We start from the raw sequence: 21,955 nt of genomic DNA on the forward strand, positions 1-21,955 counted from the left end.
CTTTTCTATATAAACATAAGCAAAAAGTGCCAAATTTCGAAAAAAATGAAATTGTTTTAAAATTAATTGGCCTTTTTTACAGAATTTAGCATCATTTTAACGGCAAAAGATTGTGCTATTTAAAGAAAAAGGCTTGTGCTATAGGCGTGGGCGTTCAAAATTCGATCTTTTCCATCTAAATATGACCAAAAAGTGCGAAATTTGGAAAAAAGTGAAATATTTGTAAAATCAGTCAGCCGATTTCAAAGAATTTAGCATCATTTTGAAGCAAATCTATTGTGCTATAGCTGAGATATTTTTTTCAGATTTTTAAACCAATTCTTTGCGATTTCAGGGGCGTTCAAAATTTGATCTTTTCCATCTGAATATGACCAAAAAGTGCGAAATTTCGAAAAAAGTGAAATATTTTTAAAATTAATCGACCGATTTTAATGAATTTAGCATCATTTTAAAGAAAAAAGATTGTGTTGTAGCTGCGATTTTTTTCAGATTTTTAAACCAATTTTTGCGGTTTCATGGGCGTTCAAAATCTTTTTCATGTAAATAGGAGCAAAAAGTGCCAAATTTCAAAAAAGCGAAATATTTTTAAAATTAGTCTGGCGATTTTAAAGCATTTAGCTTCACTTTGGAGACAAGATATTATACTATTGCTATGATTTTTTTCATATTTTTGCCTTAATTCGTTGAGCTTCAAAAATCTTTCAAAATTTTAGTCTCTTAGAAAAAAACCATAAAATTCCAAAAAAGTGAAATATTTTTTAAACCAGTCAGCCGAATTAAAAAAAAAAATGAATGTGTCATTTTAGAGGAAAAAGATTGTGCTATAGGTGTGATTTTTTTTCAAATTTTTGTTTTTTTTGTTGTGGTTCCATAAGCCTCCAAAGTTCTAGTCTTTATACCTGAACAAAAAAGATGAATTTCGAAATTTGGATTCTTATTTTTTTTCTCAATTATTAATACATAAAACATTTCTACTGCTATTTTTTGTTTTGTGACTGTTAAATCTTTCCGCAGAATTTGTATTAAATAACTTGACAGGTAATTATTATGATTGGCCAATTGCCAGTGAGTTATATGCTACTTTACGCCTCAACAAACAAATAATAGTTTGTCGATACTGTTTAACATTTTTACTTCGAAGACAAGCAGAAATTTCGATATTGTAGAGAATGCGCGTGCCATGTCGCCGAATTTAACACCTTTTTTCCCATTTCTCTAATTCTTGTTCTTTGTGTTTTACAAGCATCCATAAACATCATCTTAAATGAATTTTGACACCGTTAGAACATAAAAACCGTTAACTGTTTCATTTTAGTGCTATTTCTGATATTCTCTCATCTGAAATTTGCAGGCCCCCGAATCCAAAAAAGGAGGCCTATTTTATACAATTTTCTTAACTGTTTCCCATCGCCTTATAAGCGAAGAAAGTTCGAACTGTACTGCAATTTACTACATGAACGCTATTAGAAATTATGCGACTGAAATGTCGACTAATTTATGCAGAAATCGTCATAAACAATGCTCTTGCACGCCTCCTCTCATTACCTATGTGCACATGTTTAGAAAAGATGCATCGTGAAAAAACGAACGACTTTCGAAGAGAGAGGAGGATAGAAGAACAAATGTCAGGAGTACGAAAGGTGCCATTCACTGATCACGAATTTTCAGGATTGCGCAAACGACAACCCTGAAGTTTAATTAATTATCCCGTCGTTCATTACATTTTTTTTAACAGAGGAAAGTACTCACCCAGATTGTCAAGTCGAGTATAATCTGAAAACAGAAAATATCGGTAAAAATTGGTGTGACTACATTTTTTTTATTTATCACTAGGAAGTAGGTCTTTCGTGCTTTGTGGGGGCCCGTATCTGATAGACTGTCGTATAAATTTACATGCAAAAGCGGCAGCAACAATGAAGATATTGCCGAGCAAAGTGCGAAAATAATGGAAATCTTTGAAAATAAAAAAATGTTGGTGGCGCCATCTATTAGAAGATTTGAAAATTGAAAGTGACTCTCCAGCAAATGCCGCTCAAAAAATTAATTTAAGAATCTGAAAAAAAATCATAGCTATACCATCATCTTTTGTTTTAGATGTTGCTAAACTCTGTAAAATCGGCCGACTGGTATTAAAAATATTGGCCCTTATTAGAAATTCGTCATTTTTTTTCCTACTAATATGTAGAAACTAATATTTTGAAAACTCTTTAAAGCAGAATGACTAGAGGCAAAAATATTTAAAAAAAATCACAGCTATAGTACAATCTTTTTTCTCTAAAATCTTTAAAATCGGCTGACTAATTTTGAGAGAATTTCGCTTTTTTTAAAATTTGGCACTTTTTACTTATATTTAGATGGAAAAAATAGAATTTCGAGTGATCCTGAAATCGCAAAGAATTGGTTTAAAAATCTGATAAAAATCACAGCTATAGTACAATTCTTTTTCTTTAAAATGATGCTAAATTCTTTAAAATCGGCTGACTAATTTAAAAAATATTTCACTTTTTTCGAAATTTGGCACTTAATGGTTATTAAGATGGAAAAGATCGAATTTTAAAAGCTTGTGAAACCGCAAAGAATTAGTTTAAAAATCTGAAAAAAATCCCAGTTATAGCACAATCCTTTTGCTTTAAAATGATGCGAAATTCTTTAAAATCGGCTGACTAATTTTGAGAGTATTTCGCTTTTTTCGAAATTTGTCACTTTTTACTTATATTTAGATGGAAAAGATCGAATTTCGAGTGCTCCTGAAATCGCAAAGAATTGGTTTAAAAATCTGATAAAAATGACAGCTATAGCACAATTCTTTTTCTTTAAAATGATGCTAAATTCTTTAAAATCGGCTGACTAATTTTGAGAATATTTCGCTTTTTTCGAAATTTGGCACTTTTTACTTATATTTAGATGGAAAAAATAGAATTTCGAGTGCTCCTGAAATCGCAAAGAAATGGTTTAAAAATCTGATAAAAATCACAGCTATAGCATAATTCTTTTTCTTTAAAATGATGCTAAATTCTTTAAAATCGGCTGACTAATTTTGAGAATATTTCACTTTTTTCGAAATTTGGCACTTTTTACTTATATTTAGATGGAAAAAATAGAATTTCGAGTGATCCTGAAATCGCAAAGAATTGGTTTAAAAATCTGATAAAAATCACAGCTATAGCACAATTCTTTTTCTTTAAAATAATGCTAAATTCTTTAAAATCGGCTGACTAATTTAAAAAATATTTCATTTTTTCGAAATTTGGCACTTAATGGTTATAAGATGGAAAAGATCGAATTTTAAAAGCTCGTGAAACCGCAAAGAATTGGTTTAAAAATCTGAAAAAAATCACAGCTACAGAACAATCCTTTTGCTTTAAAATGATGCTAAATTCTTTAAAATCGGCTGGTTAATTTAAAAAATATTTAAATTTTTTCGAACTTTGTAGCAACAATGAAGATTTTGCAGCCTGAGTGGCGAACGAAGTGTGAAAAGAACCAAAATCTTTAAAAATATGAAAAGATTCGAAAATTGAAAGTGGCGTTGTCAAAAAATTGTCAGATTAATGTCTCTCTAGCAAATACCGCCTAAATCGCAGGCTCAGGGGGCATTTGCTGGGGCGACGTAAACGCCTACTTACAGTTGCTCGAACGTAAATAACTATTTAATAAATAGTGGCAAAAACCGACCCCTTTTACAATCGCGAAGAAGATTGTGAGAACTGGCCACCAGCATTTCCATGTTTCCGTCCTTTATCTAATGCCCTTTTTCCGTTGTAATCAAACACTGTGCATCGCTGCGTCCGATTTTAAGCCTATCAAAAAGAAACTCGCTTGTTGACGAAATCGAGATTGATTTTTGCAAAATCCCGTTCTTTGATGTCATTGAATACAGTTAAAAACTAGCTACAACAGAATTTGAACTTGACATAGTTATTCCCATACGTGTCTTACGACATTGCCGGAATAAATTAGACGTTGAAAAATCGATGACTATAAATTAATGGCGTTCGTTTTAATAAAAATAGCCATAAAATAAAATATCGTCGTGTTTTATACAAATAGATTTGAAGTTTACGGTGAGACAAGAAGGAACCTCACGATGTGTTTGTACTTTTAATTTGTTTTAATTTATGCGCATTGTTTGAATTCTCGGAATTTGCATAAAACAGATGTCCCATACTAAAACCTCCGCTACTATCAACGGTGACATTTCATTATGGTCAATTTTGGTAGCAATAAAGTGCTACCATTGCCAATCGAGACCTACTTTTTTGAATAAACTGTTCATTTAGAAACAACCTTGCACTTATTTTTAATTAATTGATCGTTTACTAAATTGCAAATGGGCTCTTAATGCTATATACAGTGACAGCGATCCTTACAGGGCTCGATTTAGATCTGTCTATTTTAATTAAAATTGAGCCATTAAATGACCATTGTAGTGTTCCAAATGTTGAGTCGGATAATTGGCAAGAGATGATGCACATACTTTTAACAACTTAATGAAGACGCTCTTCCGCTCTTTTGTCTGAGGAACTAATGAAGATTTATGTCACTAACAAATCGTTAATGGAAACTAACAAGCAGTGGCCAATTTGCAAATTTTGGTTTTATTGCTCGGGATGAGTTTTGCCTCTTCAGAGTAAGAGGAGCCTTTTAATTAAATTCAGCTTAATGACTTAAAAACCTGATGGGAATGTGCGCTTTGAAACCTGTTGTGGTTACATAAATTTTCAAAATTTTACCCTCTAGAAATCGGAAAAAATCAAAAGAAGTACAACCAGAAAAAAAGGAAATTTGAAATAAAAATCAAATATTTTTAAGACGCTTCAACGATTTTAAATTTTAGATTTTTGCGTGCACTGTTGTGGTCAGATAAATGAACAAAATGTGCTAAATTTAGAAAAATATAAATATTTTAAAAATTACTCAGCGGATTTTATAGCATTTAGCTTCATTTTGGAGAGGAGAGATTGTAGCTGTGATTTTTTTCATATTTTGCCTCTATTTGTTGTGTTTTCAAGAGTTTTCTTAATTTTAATGTCTACATATGAATATGAACAGGAACTCATTTTAACAAGTTTAGGTTCATTTTGAAGAGAAAAAGTTACTACTACTGCTACTACTGTGATATTTTTCAGATTTTTGTCTTTATTCATTATGATTTCAAGAGCTTTGAAAAACCGAGCCTTTACATATAAATACAGGGTCCGGCAACACTTGTGTCCACCCCTAAAAACGCCTTTAATTTCAAAGATAAAATTTGGAAACTTTGCATACGCTTATAGTTGACAAAGCTCTAGAAGCTGACGCAAAAATTTGTTTTTTTATCACGGTTTGGTTGGCGTCGCGACGCCTAGAAGTATAATTTTTAACGATTTTTTAGTTTTTGTGGAAATATTCGCGAATTCAATTTTTTTTCAACATAACTGTGATACAAATATCTGAGTTTTTATTTTAAATCTACTGCAAATTGTGTTTAAAATTTGCGAAAAAAACGCTGTTTTATCAAGTTAGTTTTCAAAATTATGACAGCGCAGCGGCAAACAACGTTTACACGTTTTCACAAGTCACTTCATTTTCATTTATAAAGGTTAATTTTGTTTAACACGAGCATGTTGCACTTTATGGACACCCGAAATCATTAATTAACATCGACAAAGCGACAATTTTACCAAGTAGAACTTTTGTTACAATTCAAAGCGAACCAAAGGATAGATGTCATTTGTGACACAAGATGTTGACAGATGGGTGTAAACGTTGTTCCCAATTTTGACGTAATGAAATTGGAAACTAACTTGATAAAACAGCATTTTGTTTTCAAATTTTGAAGACAATTTGCATTAAATCTAAAATGACAACTGAGATATTTTTAACACATTTATATTGAAAAAAAATTAAATTATAGGTTGATATCACAAACCCTCACAATTAACTAAAAATTGCATTTTTAAGGCGTAGCGACGCCAAAACTATCAGTGATAAAAACAAATTTTTGCGTCAGCTCCTAGAGCATTGTCAGCTGTGAGCGTATGCAAATTTTCAAAATTTTATCATTAAAATTAAAGAAGATTTTGGGGGTGGACACAAGTGTTGCCGAACCCTGTATAAAGAAAAAATGATGGATTTCGAAAAACGGTAAAATATTTTCAAAAGTAGTCAGCCGATTTTAACGAGCGTACTTTCATTTTAGAGAGAAAAGTTTGTGCTTTAGCTCTAATTTTTTTCAGATTTTTGCCTCCATTAGTTGTGATATAAAAAAGCTTTCAAAATTGTAATTTCTACATATGAATATGAACAAAATTTGCTGCGTTTCAAAAAAGATCAAATATTTTTAAAACCAACAGATCGATTTAAAAAAAAATCGCATCGAATTAAAGAAAACAGAATGTACTACAGCTGTGATTATTTTTAGAATTTTAATTATTATGATTTCAGGAGCTTTCAAACTTCGAGCCTTAACATATAAATATGAAGAAAAAATGTTTGATTTCAAAAAAGGTTAAGTATTTTCAAAAGTAGTCAGCCGATTTGACCGAGTTTACCTTCTTTTTAGAAAGAAAAAATTATGTTACAGCCCTATTTTTTTAGTCCACAAAGTCCAAATATCAAAAGCAGAAAAAAGAATCTGAAGAATCGAAAAAATACGAAAGTGAAAGATATAGGTTCACAATCCAAAGATAAATAATAATAAAATCTGTTCTTTTGAAAATCAATGATTTGAAGAATTTTATGATCTCAAAAAGAAAAAATTCGAAAAATGCAAAGAATTCCCTTCCTTGAGCCCGACATTTCATGAAATTTTTACGTTTTAACATTTCCACTTAATCGTTCAAATCTGAAGATTTCTGAAATTTAGAGCATGCATTTTAACTCGTTATCATTGCAAAGCTTCCTCTAATACCTCCACGCTTTGAAATACGGCCTTCACTCAAACCCCATTACCCTTATTTTCTCGTTTTTTTTCGTTCCGCCACTGGTTAACGGTAAGTTTGTGACCCGAAGTGTCAGTGAAAGGAAATTTTATGAGTATATCAACATAATATGACCGCGGCGTACGCATTGATTTTATTAAAACGTACGCTATTTCATGCACAGGTGCGGTTTTTAATAATCGTCGTAAATCTCGTTCGTCACGATCACCGTATAAATGATAGTAAAAACATTCAATTACAGAGGCGGGGGCGGCGATGGGGTCCTTGTAAACAGTAAATAGTCGCATTAGCGGACCCATTAAATTGCAGGACTGTTAACCGCTACCGTTGAGATAATTTATAGATTATCGACTTGATAAATCAATTACAATGTTTCACATGTGTGCCATTTATGACATTCATAAATAAAAAGGTACTTAGCACGCAGTGGCGGACGCTGAGTGCTCTCGTTTATTTTTAATTGTGTTTTCGAACCGGAAACATAAAACCTAGTTACTTAGAAAAAAACCTTTTTAGTTGTTCTACCTCCGCCACTGCGTTATTTGTCGTCCGGACATCCTCGTCTTGTACAACACCATAAATTCGTGGCGAGAGCTTTCCAGGATGGGACAGCTGGAATTTTAGTTGGTCGATAAAAGTGTTTTATGAGCCACGAGGAATTCTTTCTACAGTAGCACTCAAAAGACGTGAAAAAAATCTTGAACACAATATCAATCCAACTGACTTGTAGTTACAAAATTACCGCTCTCGTTGCCGCCCCCGGCAAAAAGTGGCTTAATAATCGCCTCCTGCGACAGAGTCTCTGTGTCATTTCTCATCCATCTTCGTTTGACGTAATGACCGCTTGCCTAATTCTCAGAAAAATACAAATTTAAGTGGTGGTTACAAGGGCGACTTGCACATTTTTTTCTGTAATTGCAAGGCAAACGTTGTAATCAAAGTTTTCAGGGAAAAAAACGAAACCCGCCGCTTTGTGCAAGTGTACAAAACGTAACGATCTTTTTATTACGACAGTTGGCGATCATCAAAGTGGAACACTGAGGAAGGGACGCGCTTCGATGGCTTTTACCCCTGATAACAGGTGCAGTGTAACAGGTTCGGTTTTCACCTGTTGAAAAGGGTGCGATTTCTCTTCTGGCTTTTGTGGGTCAGGCTGAAATTTTCCCAAGAAAAAATGTCGCTCAAAAAGGTCAAAAACTGTCATTATATGGTAATGTGAACAGAGTTTCCGTCATGGCGTATGACTCATAACGAATTCTTCCATCTTGGGTTCGTCTAAGCACAAAAGAACTATCACTTTTATAATCGTGACGCATTGTTATTGTTGTAAATAACACACGAAATATGTACAGCTAGTTTTATTGCTTTTCTAATTTCATAAAACTTAATGTCTTCAGAATTAATTACCAGTAGGTGAAACCTCGATTTAGAGGCCTAATGATCATGTTGGTTTTCATTATTTAACTTCCTATTAGTGTAAAATATCTTAATGCCTCTTTCAAATGTTTGGGATCGTAGATTGAGGCACTTTAACCTCTGTTATGGCGCATAGAATTCGCTTTTATGGTGGATTGAGTAATTTTATTCACATTTTGCAATGATAGATAAATAAGATAAGAAATGAGCTGGAGGAACGTGGTTTATAAGTGGACGGATTTCCAATTATTACTTAAATGCAAAGCGAAAATGTTCTTTTGAATTTTTTCTATTGTCCCACCAACAATAAGGCAGAAATTTCAATTCGTTATTCTGATTTTACTACAATGATCACGTTGAAGCCACTTTTCACTAAAAGGAGCAATTTTGAAGACTATGATGTAAATTCTCAGCCTCCAATTTCAACTAAAGAATTTTAAAAATTGAGATCGTAGATCCGTAATATCGTTAATTTTAGCAAAAGAAAATATTTTACTTCAGCTGTGATTTTTTTCCTATTTTTGTCTTGATCTGTTGTGGTGTTTTAAGCTTTTAAATTTCTACATCGAAAAAGACCAAATATTTTCAAAACCAGTTGGTCGATTTTAAAAAATTTAGTCTCATTTGAAAGAGAAAATATTGACCTATAGCCGTGATTTTGTACAGATTTTTGCCTTTATCTGTTATGATTGTGATTAGCTTTGAAAGTTATAGTTTTTCATTTTTCTCTATCCTATTAAAAACAGTTTTTAGATTTTTTTCAAACTTTTGTTTTCGATCTAAAAAAAATTATGAATTTTTCCACAAATGGCTTTTATAATTTGAAATAACTTTTTCAAAAATTAACTTTTTCAATAATTAACTTTTTGAACAGAAAAAAATGTATTAGAGCTGTGATCTTTTTCAAATTTGTGCTTTTATTTATTATGATTTCAGGAGCTTTCAAAGTTTGAGTCTTTACATATAGAAATGAAGAAAAAAATATTTGATTTCGAAAAAGATGAAATATTTTCGAAAGTAGTCAACCGATTTTAACGAGCTGGCTTTTATATTGAAGAGAAAAGATTATGCTACAGCTCCTATTTTTTTCAGATTTTTGCCTCCATTGGTTGTGCTTTAAAAAATTTTCAAAATTTTCAAGTTCTGCATATGAATATGAACAAAGTGTGATGGATTTCAAAAATGATCAAATATTTTTAAAATCAGTCAACCGATTTAAAAAAATCTAGGATCGATGTAAATAAAATAGATTGTACTGCAGCAGTCAATTTTTTCAAATTTTTGCCTATATTCATTATGATTTCAGGAGCTTTTAAAATTCTAGTCTTTACATATAAATATGAAGAAAAAATGATGGGTTTCGAATAAGGTCAAATATTTTCAGAAGCAGTCAGCCGATTTGAACAAGTTCATTTTAGACAAAAATGATTATGCCACAGATCTAATAATTTTCAGATTTTTGAGAAATAAATCCACCTAATCCAAAAAGTCCAAATATATAATAAATAAAAAAAGTAGAAAAAAAATTGGCTCACTTGGGATATGCGGAAATGATCGCAGAATTAATTGAAGTTTTTTTTGAAAAAATAAAATAAAAAATAAAAAATGTCGAACTTCGAGAAAATAACGTTTTTTTTCTCAAAAAAGACACAAATTTTATTAAAATTATTATCTTAAATTTTTTTGTATTAATCTCCAAAAAGTACATTTTAAAACAAAAATTTTGAAAAAAAAAACGTTTCAATAAGTTAATTTTTGAAAAAGTTATAGCTATTTAAAAATATAAAAGCCATTTTTTGGAAAAATTAAAGCTTCTTTTGGGTTGAGAACAAAAATTTGAAAAAATTCTGAGAACTGTTTTTCATAGGGTAGAAAAAGATGAAAAACTTTTAGCCAAATCAAAAAGGGTCGGAGTCAAAAGTGGTCGATTTGATATGAAATAACTCATTCATATTCCTAGCTAGCTACTTTACGATTGAGGAGAGTTGTGTTCTAATTCGATGGATATCTCGCTTATTAGCAAACCAAACTTAACTTATTTGTACTCATTTTACGCAGAATTTCACGCAGAATCCAAACCTGGGCTCAAAATCCCCGTACGGCAACAAATAACCGAATAATTGTTACTAGAAAAACGGTGTTAACATATCGAAGCGTTTCCAATTTAAAATTCTATCTTTCTTCATATAGCTCAGTCAGAATTCCAATATCGCTATTATGTAGCACGTAAATTTATTTAATTGCGTGGGTAGAAAACAGTTACGTAAGCGAGTGCGTCTTGAATTGTTCAATTGCAAAACCAGACTACATGCAATGAATAATCATAAAAGTTCAGGAAACGTGAATTTATACATCGTTTTGCACCTTCACCCACCTCTAAGAGCGCAAGTTTATTAAAATCAGACAGCTTACGATAATTTTAACGATCATCGTGATTTTTCGGCCGAAAACCGTTCCTCGTCCTGCAGATGTCGTCTCGTTTACATTTTCCATATTTGCAACATTGTATTTAATGGTAGAACAGATGTCATCCACGCGTTTTTTGCCCAGGAAAGTAAAACCGTGACGAAAAGTAAAACGAACGCGCCAAACTGGATTGCTGATAAAACGGAAGCTTTTTTTTCGAGGTAGTTAATTAAAAATGAATCAAGGATTATCTTTACAGCGTCATCGACGTTATAATACCGTATTAATTTGCAGACTGAAGGCGTTGATGACCAGCAGCTGCTTTTACGGAGTAATTGTTTTCCGAGATGCGCTTTTTCCAGGATTGTGATAAATCTGCACCGCTAATTAAAGGAGTAAATGTCGCACGTACGTCTGCAATCTATCGAGATAAATCATCTTGGAATTACTCAATTTTTCTTTTTCGCATTGACTGTGATTATAGCTTTGACTGAGGATCGCATTATCGATGATATCTTTTCGTTTGCTCGAAAAAAAGTTCTCACAGTTTCCTTTCAGTTGATAATTTGCAGATCTGTTTGGAGGTAAAACCAACTTACGCAATTTCTTAATAATGATATAGACCTGCATTATATCAGCTAATTACCGTTTTAATTAATACGTCGCTATCACGCGACTTGCATGACTTAAACAAGTTCTTTCGCATATAATTTCCTTTGATTAGCTGTGATTTAAGCCAGTTTCTACAGACCTATTTATTCGACACTTACGGCGATTACGTTTATGAAGGAAAACACCAATTTTGGATTCGACATCGTTAAGAAGTGGTTTTTTTTTGCGAGCGAAATTACATAAATCAATGCCAAATTTAATGGCACTTTATGAGCGCTTTGAATTGAATACAGTTTTTCATAAATTCGACATTAATGTGCGAAAAAAAAAATAGCCAAAAACTCCGAGGGCGTAGAATCTGAAGAAGAAGAAGAATCACAAAAAATGCATAAAATTAGCAACATTTCAAAAATTTTATAGTGCGAAGACATTTCTTCAAAATTATAATTTTTTGAATACTAGAGTGGTTTCAGTCTGATCATATTAAAGAATAAAAATGAAAATGTTTATTTCTAGATTTTTTTCGATTTTTTTCTAACATAGTTTTTGGTTTTTTAAAATTTTTGTTTTGATCTCCAGTTTCCAAATTTTCAAATTCGTTTTGAACTGTCTAGATTCAGTAGATTCTCTTTTGATTTTTTTGAATTCGTCTAAATTTTCTCCACAATGTCTTTAAATTATCTTTGGATTCTTTATTAATTATCTTAGTATTTTTCTTATAATTTATCTGTTGTAGTTTCGAAGATATCGAGCATGAAAAACGCCCATAATCCTGAGTTTTGGTTACTCGAAAACAAAGCTATAAACATTTAATATTATTATGACTTTCTTGATTACGTCGTAAATTTAGAAGCAACGACACTTACTAGGGTTTTGTTGTATAATGTTGTAACCACAACTAACTTTGTTGCTAATTCTATTAGTTATTATTTATTGCTCGTGGATTTGCGTTTCAACACTGCGCCTTGCGAGCCCAGAAGTTAAAAAAATTAAAATGGAGAAAATATGAAACAAAAATTAGAAGAATTTTCTTCATGCTCTTCGGTGGAAATTTTCTAATTTTGATGCTACACCTATGAAATTTGGGAAAGTTACTATCATTGACTTTTCGTAACAAATTGCAAAATTGTAAAGCGAAAGACATAGATTTTAGAAATTTTCGTTTTTAGAGCAAAGCAGAAATTTTCCATATCGTTCACTAAAATTCGTAATTCTGGTAACTTTAGTGCTACAGGTATGAAATTTGGAGAAATTACTATTTTTAAGTCATTTATTAACTCTACTAAATTTAAAAATTGTAGAACAAAAGATACCAATTTTAGAAATTTTTATTTTGAAAAAGAAGCAAGAAATTTCGATATCCTTCACTAATATTCGTAGTTTTAGTAATTTTTGTGCCACAACTGTGAAATGTGGAGAATTTACTACATTTGAGTTGTTTATTATTTCTAGCAAGTTTCAAAATTGAAGAGCAAAAGACACCAATTTTAGAAATGTTTATTTTGAACAGGAAGCAAAAATTTTCGAAATCTTTTACTAAAATTTGTAGTTTTGGTAATTTTAGTGCTACAACTATGAAATTGAGGGAAATTAGTATTTTTGAGTCGTTTATTAACTCTACTAAATTTTACAATTGTAGAGCAAAAGACACAGATTTTAGAAATTTTCGTTTTTAGAGCGAAGCAGAAATATCGTTCACTAAAATTCGTAATTCTGGTAATTTTAGTGCTACAGCAATGAAATTTGGGGAAATTACCATTTTCAAGTCATTTATTAACTCTACAAAATTTGAAAATTGTAGAGCAAAAAACACCAATTTAAAAAAAAATATTTTGAAAAGGAAGCAAACATTTTTGATATCCTTCACTAAAATTCGTAGTTTTGGTAATTTCAGTGCCACAACTATGAAATTTGGAGAATTTACTACATTTGAATCGTTTATTATTTCTACCAAGTTTCAAAATTGTAGAGCAAAAGACACCAATTTTAGAAATTTTTATTTCGAAAACAAAGCAAAAATTTTCGATATCCTTCACTAAAATTCGTAATTTTAGTAATTTTACTGCCACAACTATGAAATTTCGGGAAATTACTACTTTTGAGTCGTTGATTATTTCTACCAAGTTTCAAAATTGTAGAGCAAGAGACACCAAGTTTACAAATTTTTAATTTTGAAAACGAAGCAAAAATTTTGGATATTTTATACCTACTAAAATTTGTAATTTTGGTAATTTTAATGCGACAGCTATGAAATTTGGGGAAGTTACTACTTTTCAGTCATGTATTGACTCTACCAAATTGCAAAATTGCAAAGCAAAAAACACAAATTTTAGAATTTTTTTTTAAGACCAAGCAAAAATTTCCGGCAATACCCAATAAAATTCGTAATTTAGGTAATTTTAGTGCTACAGCTATAAAATTTAGAGAAGTTAATATTTTTAACTCATGTATTAACTCTACCAAATTGCAAAATCATACAGCGAAAACACAGATTTTAGGGTTTTTAGACTTTAGATTTTAAGATCAAAATAAAAATCTGAAAAAAATAACAGCTATACTTAATTCTTGTTTCTTTAAAATGATGCTAATGGTTTTAAAAATATTTAACCTTATTTGAAGTCCGTCGCTTTTGTTTCTATTTGTATGAATTCTAGTCTTACCTACTTTTGAAAGCTCTTTAAAGAAAAACACCGTTTTGGCCAAATCTTGTCTTAAAAATATTTCTGGACTATCGTACGAGATACTCGTAGATACGAGAATTTTGCATTTTTTTGGTTATCAAGAATTATAATTAATAATAATTATTGGCGGTTTTAAACATTTGTTTTTTTTTAAACAAATTCTGTATTCAATTGCAATTGTTCTGAAACTGAATTTCAAAACTCGACCTTTCGACTAGCCGTAGTTAATACCAATAATAATCTTTCCATACCTGGTGGTACAATCTGGGTCTTTAGATGACTCATCCGTAACAAGAAAATCATATACGAAGCCCACATTTCGTCCATTTCTAGCAAAATGCGTGCAGACAAGACAAAATGCGACGATAAAAAATTATCATAAATAACAATTCCATGCCTTGCAAAATTAGAATAAACATATGTGGGTAATTTAACGTGTTGTGATTGCCGTAACAATAGACTTGCAGTATAATTAATTAACCGTACAAAAAGTCATAAGCAGTTATGGTTATGGCTACTTCTCTTCAGCAGAGCGTTGACTCCTGCTTATCCCAAAACTTTCTCAGCTTCGTTTTCTGCGTAATTAGAATTTTCACTTGCATGTGACCTAATTAGACGTGTAATTTAACATTCCATTACGTCCATTTAACGTAATTATAGTGTAGGAATGAAATGACCGGTGCTCGAGCATGATTAGTTGTCGCGCAACCTTAATTATTTATTAATAATTTATTTTATTTAAACACCTACTTAGAATCCGTATCACGATCAAGACCATAAAACCCATGATATAGGAACAGCGCAGAAACGCCCAATTTGTTTGACACAAATTTATTTCGTCCCAAATGCGAATAAATTTGTAAGTTTGACAGTAGTTACTCCAAAAACGGCCCAACTTTCATTTATCAAAATCGCCCACGTGTGGTGATTAAGAACAATGCCATTTTCGTGCGGAAATTTCACGCTTTACAGTTTTGTGACCCAAACAAATCGCTAATTTAGGAAAGAATAGTTACAGTAATTCCCGTGAATTTGCAGTGGGTGGTACTTAACCCACGTGGAATTATCCGAGTTTAATTAATTCCCAAGTAATTCCTCTAAGTGGAGATTTATGAGCTGCGGCTTCAATGTCTGCCAGCAAAATACCATCACGTTCTTTAATATTTGTTTCGGCACGAGAATTCCAGGTCGTATTGGTTTGTGGAATTTTTACCTCCATGAGCCTTTTGATGTTTAATTTCCCCCCAAATTAGTCATATTTCCGCGCATAAGTGGCGTGGCGGAAGCACAACGGTACAATGTAAACTGGAGACGCAATTTGTCCTCTGAAAACCACACAAAAGAGAATCCTCGGTAGCTAAATCAGAAAACTTAAGTCATGGTTCACTTCACTGGGAACAAGAACGTCTGTTGGTCGAAAAAAATCCCAAAATGACCCAAGTAACAGTTGATCGAGCACTTCACAAAGTGAGTCGTCACCGCAGCGAAACGTCCGAGTATTCCTATTGAAAGTGAGTTTAAAAATGAAGCAAAATTGAAAAATCCACATCTGGTGGCGTGTACAGTTATGTTCTTTTTCCACGTGAGTCATCTCAGAGGATAACATTTTAATAATGGAGAGCTAATCTCTGGACGCTGCAAGTTGATATAAAACTTCTGCGACGTTTACGACACAATAAAATAAACTAACGGATTATTATTTTGTCCAAAAAGTGCCAATAAAACATCGAAACGTGGAGTTACGATACCATAAAACACGCTCGTAAAGTTGGAAGAAGAGTCTTTCTGAAATCTCTTCACGACTCGTTCGTTATCCTCGCAAGGCATCAAAATCACGTTTTAAGCCGTAAAAAGGTACTAATTAGCCATGTGGAATAAGCACTCACTTACAGGAAAAAATCAGCACTCATTTGCACGCAACGCATTGTCGGGTCTAAAACCGACACTTTTTTTTTGCTTTTTCAAAACACCGGTCGTGGTACTGCATAAATATTTAATGTTTAACGTTTTCGACGGTTTCGCAAGGTGCTTTCAACACTCGTGCTCGACAATGACCTTTCAGGCGAAGATTTAGAACGATCTGACGAGGAACTGTACAGACCACCGCGAATTTATCCTGAAGGACGTTATTGAATCGTGTTATCATTCTAACAATCTTGTTGCGCGCTTTCATAGACCTAGGCCAAGACAAATATGCGGAATCTTTGAGAAAAAACGCGACGGTTTTTCAGAAGCGAAAGTACCGCAAGGAAATATATGGGCAACGCAATTAGACCAGTTGACCAAATTTGGAACCACCAAACTAGATTGAGACACATTATGAACTGGATAAGTAGATAATTAAACTTTCTTTGGAGGAACATTTTTCTCTGCCAAAATTCAAACTGGTGAAATGGGTAGACATTCCCAATGTAAATTTCCCTTTTTTTATGAATTACAAACACTTTTTGCTCCATCTGGTCGGGATCCAAATATATTTTTTAAAAAACAATTTAAATATTGGAAATTTATGGCTCGTCTTCTAAATAAAAATTCTAAAATCCGTCCCTGTAGCTAGAAAAATTTGAAATTTGGAGCAGACAGTCAACATGTCAAAAATGGTAGTCTGTCCATATTTCGGAGCTCTACCATGAAAACTACCAAAATTACAAGTGCAAATGTAAAATATTGGACTTTTTGACTTGTGAAAATTTCTAAAAACCGTCCCTGTGGATTAAAAAATTTAAGATTTGGAACAAACAGTCAACAAATCAAAAATAGAAATCTCACTAAATTTCATTCCCCTAGCATCGAAACAACGAAAATTTCAGGTCCGAATAAAAAATATTGAAAATTTTTGACTCGTCGTCAAAATATTTTTTTTTTAAATCCGTCTCTGTAGCCGAAAAAAATTTGAAATTTAGGGCAGACAGTCAACATGTCAAAAATAGTAATCTATCCATATTTCGGGGCTCTACCATCAAAACAACAAAAATTACATGTCCGAATGTAAAATATTGGACTTTTTGGCTCGTCTTGAAAGTGAAAATTTCTAAAATCCGTCCCTGTAGATTCAAAAATACAAGATTTGGAACAGACAGTCAACAAGTTAAAAATCGTAATCTCTCCAAATTTCATTCCCCTAGCATCGAAACTACGAAAATTACAGGTCCGAATAAAAAATATTGGAAATTTTTGTTCCTCTTGAAAATAAAAATTTGTAAAATCCGTCCCTGTAGCTCAAAAAATTTGAAATTTGGAGCAGACAGTCAACTTGTCAAAAATAGTAACCTGTCCATATTTCGGAGCTCTACCATGAAAACTACCAAAATTACAAGGGCAAATGTAAAATATTGGACATTTTTGGCTTGTCTTAAAAGTGAAAATTTCTAAAAACCGTCCCTGTGGATTAAAAAATTTAAGATTTGGAGCAAACAGTCAAGAAATCAAAAATAGACATCTCACTAAATTTCATTCCCCTAGCATCGAAACTACGAAAATTTCAGGCCCGAATAAAAAATATTGAAAATTTTTGACTCGTCTTCAAAATAAAAATTTTTAAAATACGTCCATGTAGCCGAAAAAAATTTGGAATTTTGGGTAGACAGTCAACATATCAAAAATAGTAATCTATGCATATTTCGGGGCTCTACCATCAAAACAACCAAAATTACATGTCCGAATGTAAAATATTGGACATTTTTGGCTCGTCTTGAAAGTGAAAATTTCTAAAATCCGTCCCTCTACATACAAAAATACAAAATTTGGAACAGACAGTCAGCAAGTCAAAAATCGTAATCTCTCCAAATTTCATTCCCCTAGCATCAAAACTACGAAAATTACAGGTCCGAATAAAAAATATTGGAAATTTTTGTTCGTCATGAAAATAAAAATTTCTAAAATCCGTCCCTGTAAATAAAAAAAATGAAGATTTGAAACAGACAGTCAACAAATCAAAAATAGCAAACTATTCAAATTTCATTGCTTTAGTGTCAAAACTACCAAAAATACAGGTCCAAATGAATGTACCTATTGAAAATATTTGACTGTCTTGATAATGAAAATTTATAAAGTCCGTCCCTGTAGATCAAAAAAAATAAAATTTAAAATAGACACCTTTAATCATTTTGGCCAAAACAAATTTGAAACTTTATTATAATTTTAGCCTAAACCCTAAATTAGACTAAAATTGAACAGATCCAGTAAATGGAGCAGTAAAGAATTTTTTCCGAAAATTAGACCGCATCTTGGGTCAAAGCATAATTCCCAATGAAATATAGACATTAATAAATTGTAGTTGTAGACAATTAAATTATTAAATTATACCATTAAGCAGTACATAATTACAAAGATAAATCAGAAGGTAATAATTCGCTTCTGACAAAATCTTAGCTTTGTTTCTTTTTGAGTTTTAATTAACCAATTCGTTCTTTCCCAGTTTCCAATAGTTACGTTTTTCGGTCAATTAGCGGAAACGGTAAAATCTTCGATGAAGAACTGACTTCCTCCACAGTAAACCTCCGCAATTTGCATTCTGGGAAGTAGAATGAAATAACGAACACACACTGGAATAATTTCTCAATATTGTACGGTAGAGGGGACAATGAGTACTACTGTGGTACCGGATGTGACAGTTGCACCACGTTATAACCATGACAGGTGTATTTGGATACACTTGTTACTTTAACTTTAACGGCGACATTGAAGAAGCGCGCCAAATATTGATTTTGACAATCTTTTAAACAGCCATGTCATTAAATTGACATTATTATAAGCTATCATCTTACAGTGAGCGATAAATCAGGGACTGGTTATTAATAGGATGCGATTTAAGCGGTGATTTCAATGCTGCGTTAGGCGAGATGCGCCAAGAATAAGAGGTAATAATAGACTTCCGTTTCCGCTTGGAGAAAAATTGAGGAACGCTATTACTAATACGTAATTATTTCAAAACAATGACAGTGAAAGGATTTTTCATAACACCACGTCAAACTCAAGCAGACAAATTTTTTCTTGTGTTTGTTTTGAATGTAAATTAGATGGGAGACTCACCGAGAATTTGGTGATGAAAATGCACTCTTATAAATAAATCCACATGTCAGAGCGCTGCAAAGTTCAAAAATCTCTGGTACACTCGCCACAACAGTCGGTCAAAGACTGGTGGGTGAACCATGGATGACTGAAAGAGCGTTCAATGAAAGCTCTCCCCACTTTGAAGGCTGTTTCGACAGCGTAGAACATCTAATACTACTAATTTCAGTTGGGCAAAAAACCCCAAATGCAGGAAAATCTGAAGCGTTTTCCTGCCGGTTATCTGCGATCTGCTTTGAAAAATCACGTTTCTCTTTCTTAGAGTCAATCGTATTGTTTTGGAAATATAGAGCGGAAAGAACGCCAAAAGCTTCAATCTACGCGTATTTTCACTTCTTGAAAAGAATAAATAATGAAAGCGTTTTTTTCACGTCTTTTTAAAAATCCCCGCTTGTCAATCAGGTCTTCTCTAAAAAAGCAGTCGTTTCAAGGCTAAGCAGAAAAAATCTGCTTAAAAATTAACCTTTCATTACTGACTGAAATTGCATGTCTCACTCATTTTCAACAAAAATCGTAAATTTTTCACACGGCCTTCGCATTTCGTGCAATGATCGGGAAAAGTTAAAATTTTATTGTCTTATTTTGCAGGAACGAGTTCCACAGATCTTTTATTAATGATTGTCATTACTATTGCAGAATTTTCCTGTGTAAGCGTAGGTACATTTATTAAATCTTTTTGAAGGCCGAGACTGTGAACATGTTCAGAAAAGAAACGGGATAAATTTATAGATATTCCTGCGATAATTTGCGAACTATGTAGTTAATTGGTACTTACTGACATAAATACACAGGTCAGATCATATTTACATCTGTTAATCGCGTAAATGGAATAATTATGCCTGAATGTCGGTCCGCAGTTACTTCCAGACAATTATACATTTTCATGGAATGTGTGAACAGTTTCTTTATTTTTCTCCCAGTCAGTCTGCCCTCTAACTAAATTTACTGCCGCGTTTTTCCTGCTGCTATTAAATTACCACCTCACATTTCTTCGTTTTTCGCTGATTACTTAAGTAAAGCTTCGGAAAATTGATTTTAATTGAGATAAATCAGTAGCACGTAAACTTAATCTAAATTAACACTAATTGAGTTGATTTGAATTCCTGCGGTGTTACTATAAGAAGTACGAATTGCTGCAACGTGCTCTTTCGCGGTTTCAGCGGTATTGTTTCAGTTAAATGTCTGGAAAAGCGTCGAGTCAAATTTCTTGAAGATAAAGATTGGATTTCGCAAGCGAGGTGAAAGTCGCTTCTCCACAATTAGTAATTTTTTCGAAAATTCGAAACACTTTTGCATCATTTTGCGTGCAGCTCGTCTAATCCTATTGCGCCATTCTAACAACACAGCACCTTTTATGTCAACACACACGTAATGGAACAACATTGTGGAAATAATTTGTAGTGGATTCTAAAAAGCGATTGACTCTTCTTCTGCGATCTAGCGGTAGCAAGCTTCTTTTGACACTGTTAACAAGTACAGATCAAACACGTGTCGGTCCCCGCGTTCAAACCCGTAAAAAACCCACACATGATTTATCACCACCGTCACTATAATTATTAATTTATTGATATGGTTAATTAATAGTAAAACTGAATTCATTTAAAAGATTTATGACGACATGCGCTTGTCTGAAATCGAGCAGAAAAAGAAAAAACTGATAATTTATGACTGGAAAAATTGCTCTGTCGCCCAAAATGCACTGCCTGGGGCGGAGATAAATTTGCATTTTTATGATGCTCTGTTAGGTGTCACGACCTCGAAGTCTTAAATCCGAAAAATTAGCTTTCTCGGCACTGCCCTAATTCCGAAATTGTGCAGGTCAGTTTGAGGTGAAGGCCAAGACGTTTGATTGAAACGTTTGGTGTTAATTAGTTTAGGATCTGTGGGCGCGAATTCATATCCAGTTTAATTTATTGTTATTGTAAATATCGAGTTCCGTTGTGTTCCACCCACATCGGGCCGAAAATCTGTTTTATTGCTTTTCTGGAGCGAACATCTGGGATTTGTGCTCCGGGACGTAAAAACGCATAAGTCTGAAATACAGTTTTCCGAATGTTGCCATGTTTAATAATATCATTATAAAAAATTATCCTTGATTTATAGACACTTTGTGTGCAAATGCGTAATTTATTGTATTTTTTTATTGGAGAATAACAGAGACTTGACACATTCCTGCGGTGGATTTTGTGCCCGTTAATCATTGTATGACATTTATTAAATATTTAAAACGAGTTTCATAACTAAGAGAAAAATTTTAATTAAAACATAAACTTGCGGTGAACTTCCTATTTGTTGATAATCTCATCATTTCAATAAACATAAACTTGCATATTTTATCACAGCGACCGTTTTCCACTTCTTTAAAAGGAAGTTTCTCCAACGAGGACAATTAGTTGTAATTAGTACAAGCATCCGACCAATACAGTTCCCATGATTATTAATCATAAAATTCCAATAATGCGTTTAGTTCAATCAATGATGTCATAATTGCCCAATTGTGCAACCGGATCTTTACTTATGCAACCAACAAAACCAATGATCCTCATTTGTAACTTCACATTTTAATTGGGTTTAGACGTTAAATAATTACATCCTGCAGGTAATCATGAAATTTAGATTTATGTCGGTTGCGAATAAATGTGTGGGTCAGGAACGGAAATGACAAAAATTCCGTTCGGATTTATTTGCTTTTCGACGCGGATTTGCATTGAATGGCTCAAGAACAAATCAAACATTGTTGGGCTGTGACTTCATCATTTTTATTGAGGCTGTAATGGATTTCAGTGTAGGTAGCATGAGAAAGCTTTTATGGTTGTTGCAAAAAATGTTTGAAGCTTCGTAATTATT

General features: G+C 32.6%; 1 protein-coding gene across 2 annotated transcripts in view; it reads right to left on the bottom strand.

The window, feature by feature from the left end:
- LOC148166407 (ras association domain-containing protein 9-like) overlaps positions 1–19,193 on the bottom strand; it is a 43,571-nt gene extending 24,378 nt beyond the window's left edge. The window contains exons 1-2 of one of the 2 annotated variants that reach the window (XM_088049094.1): positions 19,070–19,193; positions 1,750–1,773 (exon numbers count right to left, since the gene is read on the bottom strand). The gene's annotated coding sequence lies outside the window, so the exon portion shown is untranslated. The remainder of the gene's footprint in view (positions 1–1,749; positions 1,774–19,069) is intronic. The other variant, XM_088049095.1, reaches the window with a different exon arrangement.
- Between the last annotated feature and the right edge of the window lie 2,762 nt (positions 19,194–21,955).

The sequence above is a fragment of the Gnatocerus cornutus genome, unplaced genomic scaffold, assembly GCF_029298725.1.
Source record: "Gnatocerus cornutus isolate USDA-ARS CGAHR unplaced genomic scaffold, icGnaCorn1.1 ctg00000023.1, whole genome shotgun sequence".
Lineage (NCBI taxonomy): Eukaryota > Metazoa > Arthropoda > Insecta > Coleoptera > Tenebrionidae > Gnatocerus > Gnatocerus cornutus.